We start from the raw sequence: 9,677 nt of genomic DNA, 5'->3' as shown, positions 1-9,677 counted from the left end.
CCGCCCTGCAACTTCCTACCTTTGCCAGCCTGTGCGCGATCCTTTTCCGCCAGGTGCTTCGCAGAGGACGAGGTTGCCTGGATACGGCGACCAGCCGCTCCGACGTCCAAGGTGATAGAACTCAACTACTGCTCTGCTTCGGTGCCTTGGTATCCTTCCGAGAAACAACAGGAGTCTGCTTGTGCCATGCGCTAATACAGAGGGTTCGTGAAGCCATTTTCAGCAGGTAAGTGCAGACTTCTTTCGCTTTTTTTTTTTTTCTCTCCACAAAATAAACACCTCATAGGCCTACCTGTGTATGAAACAATAACCTATTGACTCTCGATTGGTGAATTCACCTTTGCTTATTTACAAACCCAGGTGATATGAATCCTATCAGCCTCTATAATAATGCATGCATCGCTGACAAGATATTCATTTGAACGTATTGGCTCTATTGTTATTCGAAGCGCTGTATTGAACTCGATCACCGGAGCGTATTGGACCATAGCCTGGACCGTTGCACCGGAGCCACCTTGACCCGGTTTCCCAAAAAAGCATCTTAAGGCTAAAGTTCATCGTTAGAATCTTCGTAGGGACCGTCGTTAAATCTCTGAGCTGTTTCCCAGAACCATCGTTATTAACGTTGCACTTGAAAAGCTGCAGTAAGTGCGTCGTTAGATGGTTTTTTTTCCCTCCTGCATCACTTTATACACAGAAGATCTCTGCTAAACATAGAATCACATGATTTATCCGTCGCTCTGTGACCGCCGATAACTTCAGAACGAAGTTGACAATGTTTTTGCCAATAACACGAACAAGCAAAGTATAAAAAGATGCTTCAACTTAAAACCGAGATGACTGTATTAAAAATATAAACAGTAGGCTATAGGCCTATTTTTAAATCATGTTTAAATACATGTCATGTTCAGTTGAGTTCTATATGCTACTTGTAGGCTACTTGTCTGGAATTGGTCTCAATACATTTCATGATGTGTAACCGCGTGCGCGCCATGATGTGCCAAATCGATGATGTGGTGCGTTATTACAGGGTAAGCGTTAGAATAAGTGCTAACACTACTTGACACCCAGCGTCGTTATGACACGGTCATAAACATGTCATAACAGCTGACATAAGTTGTCATAACATGGTCATAACATGGTCATAACACTGCCATGGCCAGTGGCGGTTCTAGACACATTTTACTAGGGGGGCCAAGGAGGGGCCAGTGTTTAATCAGGGGGGCACACATAAAAAAACTGGCAACACATGATATTCAAAGATTATAAACTTTATTTTACTTTAAAATCATATGACATTTATTATAACACGTATTTTGTACAAGAGTGCAGATGCAAGAGAGATAGTGCCATAAAAATGAAAAAATAAATAAATAAAATGTTTTAAAAAAGTACAGGGTACAAATACAGGGTTCATATTCAATGTGAACAAAACTCCAGGATACAACAAAGGGTACAACAATGTGCCATTTCCTATTTATGGAAGCCCCACTACTGTGGACAGTTGATTCCACATTTTGTTTTAAGAAAGAAAACTTTCTGAGTGATTTATAAACAAAACACACTACCCTGTATCCATTTAGGTAAAATAAACCAAATCAGAAAAGAAATTCAATTCAAAGAGGCTTTACTAGCATGACCATATTGACATACAGTATTGCTAAAGCACATAAACAGGAAAACGTGTTACACATTAACATCCAGTAGTCCAATAGGATGCAGACAATAAACATTAAGTTAACATTCGTTTAAAAGCAACAATCATGTCAACACAATGTAGCAATATGAACAACACTGATGGATATCAGCAACAACATGAAAACAAGAATATTACAGGTGTCTGTGTGTGTGTGTGTGTGTGTCTGTGTCTTTGTGTACTTCACTGTCAGTTGATGAGCAGGTGTACAAAAAAAGGCTTTACAACATATATGGGCAAGTCCATTTAGGACAGCACATTTCCACCATAGTTCACATTAGGAAAAAATGACAGCATGAATGCTCACTAAACAAACATATACTACATATACCTTTTTATTAGGGGTGTAACGATTCGTTTTAACAACGATTCGATTTGTATCACGATTCGTGGTTGTCGATACGATTCAAGGACGATATTGGTTCATTTAGAACGATACGATCCGAAACGATTCAGTGACTTGAAATCGATTCAGTAACCTTTTAGCCAAAAATTCAACCAGTGTGACTGAAATAAATACCTGGTAACCAGTTGCATTTTAATGGCTGGCAATAGTCTTTATATTTTTAACAGTGTTTCATGACTCCATGCAGACCATCTGGTATTATGAAACTTACCAAAAGTCTCACAAGTCCGTCTGTTATGGCCTGTGCGGTTCGGTCAGCACCCAATTCAATCAGTCCAATAAAGTCCGAAGTAAACTCTCCGTTGCTGGACACAGACACAATGTAAACTATTTCCTGCTCAGTTTTTGTGATGTCCTCAGATCCATCAAAAAGCATTCAGTAAAGGAACATCCTCAGAATAGGAAGACATGGGACGTGCGTGTTTAGCTTTATGGAAAGAGAAAAATATTAAACAGAGCTTGCCGCTGTTCTTCATTCAGCTTGTCTCGGCGACTGGACATTTATTCTCGGCTCGCTTTTAGCAATGGCTTGCGCCACATTCGTGTGCTCCTTGCTCTTTTCATGTTTGTCAAATAAAGGATGGTTGAAATTCTTTGAGCCTTTATAAAATGCACCTGTTTTGTCTGCTAGATGTGGATTTGAGCGGCAAATCTTGCACCACATTTCAGTGCGCTCATCGTTAGCTTCAAGCCACTTTTCCGAAAAAAGTATTTTCTTCGGCTCTGGCTCCAGTTGGCGTTTCTTTGTAGGTGGCGAAACGCCAAAGAATCTGCTTAATGTCTGTTGCTTTTTGGACATCCCTGACAGTAGTTGACAAGCAACATGTCATGTGTAAGGTTAGATGAGAAGATCGGTCAAGTACGCAAAGGCGCGTAGAAACACAAGTGGCATTACGCATTCCTGATTTTTGTCGCGCTTGCGTATCTGCGTACCAGTTATGTGCACCCCTGCATATAAAGTCTGACGTGCTTAAATCCAATGGGTTATTTCCTAGTATCGATACAATCGATTTATTACATTTTAAAACGATGTTAGATCGATATATGTTGTCCAAAAGGCCAACTCGCCAAGCACAGATCGATGTAGTTGGATCATATGAATATAAATCGATACATCGATGTAGTAGATGGATCGTTACACCCCTACTTTTTATACAAATTTTTTTCAGTAATGTTTTAAGAGTGAAAGGGAAGTAAGCAATCGCTCATCATAGGATCATACATATTTCAGTTACAATATTAGTTACAATATTAGTGTTAGTTAGATCATCATGTCAAAGCTGGACCTGCAAAGTCTGAACGACACAAGTGTGCAATGATTGGAGTGATTTTGTTTCTTTTTTTCTTGCTTTGCTTGTTTTCAAAAGGAAAAATCATAGTTGGTAAAAATAAAATAAACTTTCGTTGAAAGGTATCACACTGTATAATTTACAAATATCTAAAGAGGTTTAGTGGATGCCATAAAACATCTGTGGAGCTTGAAGATTTGTAGTACATAGATGTTTGGCAGAGATAATTCAAAAGAATAAAATCATAAACTCTATCTATCTATCGAGAGAGAGAGAGAGAGAGAGAGAGAGAGAGAGAGAGAGAGAGAGAGAGAGAGAGAGAGAGAGAGAGAGAGAGAGGAGAGAGAGAGAGAAAGTGTTTCCTTAGAGCAGTACATGCAGCAATCACTTAATGGAGTGATGTCATAATGGGCCACAAAACTTTGGGGATGTGGATGGAAAGTTACAGGCAGGAGAGGGGAACCAACAGAAGCAGGTCTTGAGACATGAGTTTGCCCCTTTTTGAAAACCTCTTGAGAGAGGATTGGTGGGATATATATACATACATACAAACATACATACACTCTAGTAGTGTGTGGAACTACTGGTACTGTGAGGAAAAAAAGATAGATGATGTAAAATGAAAAATAATAAAACAAGGAGTCCTCACCCTCTTCTTCATCCTCCTCACCCTCTTCTTCATCCTCCTCACCCTCTGGAATTTCCCTCTCTTTGTCAGACCCCTCACTTTCATCACATGCTGGCTCTCCCTCTTCCTCAACTTTCTCAAAACCTCGATTTGTTTCTCTCACTTTTTTGTTTGCTGGGGCAAAAAATGACTTTATGTCCCTTCCTCGTTTCATGATAACTATTAGAAGAAGAAAAAACGTAGGGGCATGCATTACATTTTGTTACCTAACCATCCCTCCCTACTTAACACTGGCAGATAACCTGTTGATTACTTTACTAAAAATGTATTTGTTATCGCGATGCAACAGCCAAGACGGATGAAGTTACGTGGTTAACATCACAACATTGTGTAGACCTAGCAAGGATAGCCTACTAGCCTACTTTTTGGGTGCGCCACTCTAATTTACCCGTGTAGAACGTTGCCGTGTAGAGCGTTGCATTAGTTCCGCTTTTGGCGCTCGCGTGTAAAATAGTTATAAATTCATAATTTTTTATTTGGTCAGCACGGGGGGGCCACAGGGGTGGCCAGGGACATTTCCAGGGAGGCACGGGCCTCCCCCGGCCTCCGTGTAAAACCGCCACTGGCCATGGCCCATATATTTACACCTGTTGTGACATGTATTGTGTTGTTTTACGGCTGGGTATGAAACCTACATAGGAGAGTCAGAACCCACATTTATTCGAATGTGTTTTTTTTCTTCTGCCAAGAAGTTTCCTTTTGTTTGAAAATGTGTTTCTTAAGTCCTTTGTTGTTGTTGTAATGAATTCTTTACAGTCATGTTTTTTTTCTTCATCATAAATTACTTGGACTGTAAAATACACTTTATGACACTGTCATGAAGCATTATGACCATCATAATCATATCAGCCAGATAGCCCTATCAGGTACAGGCCCTGATATCAGTCATCAGTCAAATAGAGGGTGTCTTGTCCCGCTCCTGAGATCTGCTCCTGCATTCATCCCAGTCATCAGCAACAGAGCATTGGGGTCGGTGCATATCTGACATAATTTTGTGCGCAATTACAATGATAATTTAACATGGTCAATTTAAAATGTTTTATATAACATAAACATACTGTTGACACGTAGGCTATGGTGGAATGGAATGTTTTGCCTTGTGGGTTTTGTGGGTTTTGACACTCTCATGTAGGTGTCATAACCAGTCTTAAAATAATCCAACGATGCACTTAGCGACTGTTCTCTCTGCGTGGTGTTTTGGGAAACGCATGTTACGTCTTCGGCCGTTGTAGGAAAGATGCATCATTAAAACACTCGTAAATGTAAGTTCCATCGCTATGGGAAACCGGGCCCTGATCCGCTTCTGAAGGTAAAGAAACACCACACCTACACGCATTGGTTGCTATGCTGTTACTGTAGACGTTACTAAAGGGTTGCTATGCTGTTACTGTAGACGTTACTAAAGGGTTGCTATGCTGTTACTGTAGACGTTACTAAAGGGTTGCTATGCTGTTACTGTAGACGTTACTAAAGGGTTGCTATGCTGTTACTGTAGACGTTACTAAAGGGTTGCTATGCTGTTACTGTAGCCGTGACTAAAGGGTTGCTATGCTGTTACTGTAGACATGACTAAAGGGTTGCTATGCTGTTACTGTAGACGTGACTAAAGGGTTGCTATGCTGTTACTGTAGACATTACTAAAGGGTTGCTATGCTGTTACTGTAGACGTTACTAAAGGGTTGCTATGCTGTTACTGTAGACATGACTAAAGGGTTGCTATGCTGTTACTGTAGACGTTACTAAAGGGTTGCTATGCTGTTACTGTAGACATTACTAAAGGGTTGCTATGCTGTTACTGTAGCCGTGACTAAAGGGTTGCTATGCTGTTACTGTAGACATTACTAAAGGGTTGCTATGCTGTTACTGTAGACATTACTAAAGGGTTGCTATGCTGTTACTGTAGACATTACTAAAGGGTTGCTATGCTGTTACTGTAGCCGTTACTAAAGGGTTGCTATGCTGTTACTGTAGACATTACTAAAGGGTTGCTATGCTGTTACTGTAGACATTACTAAAGGGTTGCTATGCTGTTACTGTAGACGTTACTAAAGGGTTGCTATGCTGTTACTGTAGACGTTACTAAAGGGTTGCTATGCTGTTACTGTAGACGTTACTAAAGGGTTGCTATGCTGTTACTGTAGACATTACTAAAGGGTTGCTATGCTGTTACTGTAGACGTGACTAAAGGGTTGCTATGCTGTTACTGTAGACATTACTAAAGGGTTGCTATGCTGTTACTGTAGACATTACTAAAGGGTTGCTATGCTGTTACTGTAGACATTACTAAAGGGTTGCTATGCTGTATGTACCTACGGCTGGGGAACTCTTGCTCATTAAGCACATAGCTATAGGTGACTAGGATACTATTTCAAAATAGCCTACAGAATCAATACATGTAATATCGGGAAGAAAATGGAATATTGACAGTAATGAATAATAGGAATCTAATCCAAAGGCCTGTTCTCTATGAGATGCAATGCGTTGATTATATCCGAATCAAACAGCTTAATGCAATAAAATCCCCCTTTATTGATAATCAATCAATGAAGCATCGGGAATGATAATCATTGATCCTTACTGCAGATGATGATGGTGATGGAAATATTCCAACAGGCTATAATAATAGGTTAGTGGTGTTTGTGTGAAGACAACCAGATGAGGCCGGCTGCTGCCGTCCTTTGTTATGGTTCGGGGACTGTGTTCCGGTGTTCCCTGGATAGTGGAAGGGTGTTCTCTGTTTTAATAGCGGGGTGGACCGGAGGGCTCGTTAATGGAAGGGCTTGCCCTATGATGAAGAATTCTATGACCCCTGTGTTATTGTTGTACCAGCCCACCACTCGAGGTCTATGACCCCTGTGTTATTGTTGTAGCAGCCCACCACTCGAGGTCTATGACCCCTGTGTTATTGTTGTAGCAGCCCACCACTCGAGGTCTATGACCCCTGTGTTATTGTTGTACCAGCCCACCACTCGAGGTCTATGACCCCTGTGTTATTGTTGTACCAGCCCACCACTTGAGGTCTATGACCCCTGTGTTATTGTTGTACCAGCCCACCACTTCAGGTCTATGACCCCTGTGTTATTGTTGTACCAGCCCACCACTCCAGGTCTATGACCCCTGTGTTATTGTTGTACCAGCCCACCACTTGAGGTCTATGACCCCTGTGTTATTGTTGTACCAGCCCACCACTCCAGGTCTATGACCCCTGTGTTATTGTTGTACCAGCCCACCACTCGAGGTCTATGACCCCTGTGTTATTGTTGTACCAGCCCACCACTCAAGGTATATGACCCCTGTGTTATTGTTGTACCAGACCACCACTCATGGTCTATAAACCAGCCCTTTATAATGGTAGAAAGGCTCCACTTTCTTCAGATGGGAATCTGGTTTTTAAAGCTGCAATATGTAACTTTTTGGGGGCGACCCGACCAAATTCACATAGAAATGTGTGTTATAGATCTGTCACTCTCATTGAAAGCAAGTCTAAGAAGCGGTAGATCTGTTCTATGTGCGCTATTTCTATGCTTCCCGTGCTTAAGTTTCGTTTCTGCGTCTTTAACTTTCGGTTTTGTCCACCATCTTCAAACAGCTGAAAATACAATATTTCTGGTTATGGAAAATATATTTCACAGCAGTTTAGATGGTACAAGGATTTTCTACACTTATACATTGCTTGTTTTGTCGCATAAACTGAAATTAGGCAAACTATTAGAATTTGAGCAACTAGGAAATGGCGGAGCTTTTTCTGCACATTGCACCTTTTTTAATAAAGGTCAAGAGTGATCACTTGTGTTGATAGTTTGAGGTAACCTTGACCTTCGTTACCCATCATTCTTTCTAGATCAACTGAGTTGTTCTCTTAGAGCCCCTTAGTCTTTTCTGTCATGGATGTGGTTTGTCTCCGGTTGTCTCCTCATCATGGTCACCAGGATCAGGAAGAGGTCACCAGTTGATTAAAGCACCTCTCCAGTGACCTGCCTGCTAATTGGAGTTATGCTCCCCATTACCATTCAGATCCCACATGTACAACTGGTTACCCTGGAGCCATGCCACCTAAAACCGCTATCTGTCTATCTATTACTCTCTCTCTGTCTGTCTGTCTCTGTCACTCTCTCAGTTCAACTCAATTCAGGGGGCTTTATTGGCATGGGAAACGTATGTTAACATTGCCAAGGCAAGTGAAGTAGATAGTAAACAAAAGTGAAATAAACAATAAATATTAACAGTAAACATTACACTCACAAAAGTTCCAAAAGAATAAAGACATTTCAAATGTCATATTATGTCTATATACAGTGTTGTAACAATGTGCAAATAGTTAAAGTAAAATAAATCAACATAAATATGGGTTTGTTCTTCACTGGTTGCCCTTTTCTTGTGGCAACAGGTCACACATCTTGCTGCTGTGATGGCACACTGTGGTTTTTCACCCAGTAGATATGGGAGTTTATCAAAATTGGATTTGTTTTCGAATTCTTTGTGGGTCTGTGTAATCTGAGGGAAATATGTGTCTCTAATATGGTCATACATTTGGCAGGAGGTTAGGAAGTGCAGCTCAGTTTTCACCTCATTTTGTGGGCAGGGTGCACATAGCCTGTCTTCTCTTGAGAGCCAGGTCTGCCTACGGCGGCCTTTCTCAATAGCAAGGCTATGCTCACTGAGTCTGTACATAGTCAAAGCTTTCCTTAAGTTTAGGTCAGTCACAGTGGTCAGGTATTCTGCCACTGTGTACTCTCTGTTTAGGGCCAAATAGCAGTCTAGTTTGCTCTGTTTTTTTGTTTGTTCTTTCCAATGTGTCAAGTAATTCTCTTTTTGTTTTCTCATGATTTGGTTGGGTCTAATTGTGTTGTTGTTGTTATTGTCCTGGGGCTGTGTGGGGTCTGTTTGTGTTTGTGAACAGAGCCCCAGGACAAGCTTGCTTAGGGGACTCTTCTTCAGGTTCATCTCTCTGTAGGTGATGGCTTTGTTATGGAAGGTTTGCGAATCACTTCCTTTTAGGTGGTTGTAGAATTGAATTGCTCTTTTCTGGATTTTGATAATTAGCGGGAATCATCCTAATTCTGCTCTGCATGCATTATTTGGTGTTTTATGTTTTACACTGAGGATGTTTATGCAGAATTCTGCATGCAGAATTTGGTGTTTGTCCCATTTTGTGAATTCTTGGTTGGTGAGCGGACCCCAGACCTCACAACCATAAAGGGCAATGGGTTCTATAACTGATTCAAGTATTTTTAGCTAGGTCCTAATTGGGATATAACATTTTATGTTCCTTTTGATGACATAGAAGGCCCTTCTTGCATTGTCTCTCAGATCGTTTACAGCTTTGTGGAAGTTACCTGTGGCGCTGATGTTTAGGCCGAGGTATGTATAGTTTTTTGTGTGCTCTAGGGCAACGGTGTTTAGGTGGAATATGTATTTGTGGTCCTGGCAACCAGATCTTTTTTGAAACACCATTATTTTTGTCTTACTGAGATTTACTGTCAGGGCCCAGGTCTGACAGAATCTGTGCAGAAGATCTAGGTGCTGCTGTAGGCCCTCCTTGGTTGGGGACAGAAGCACCAGATCATCAGCAAACAGTAAACATGCTAAGATGGCGCC

Source organism: Coregonus clupeaformis, unplaced genomic scaffold (assembly GCF_020615455.1).
Source record: "Coregonus clupeaformis isolate EN_2021a unplaced genomic scaffold, ASM2061545v1 scaf1022, whole genome shotgun sequence".
Taxonomy (NCBI): domain Eukaryota; kingdom Metazoa; phylum Chordata; class Actinopteri; order Salmoniformes; family Salmonidae; genus Coregonus; species Coregonus clupeaformis.
This window is presented reverse-complemented; position numbering follows the sequence as displayed.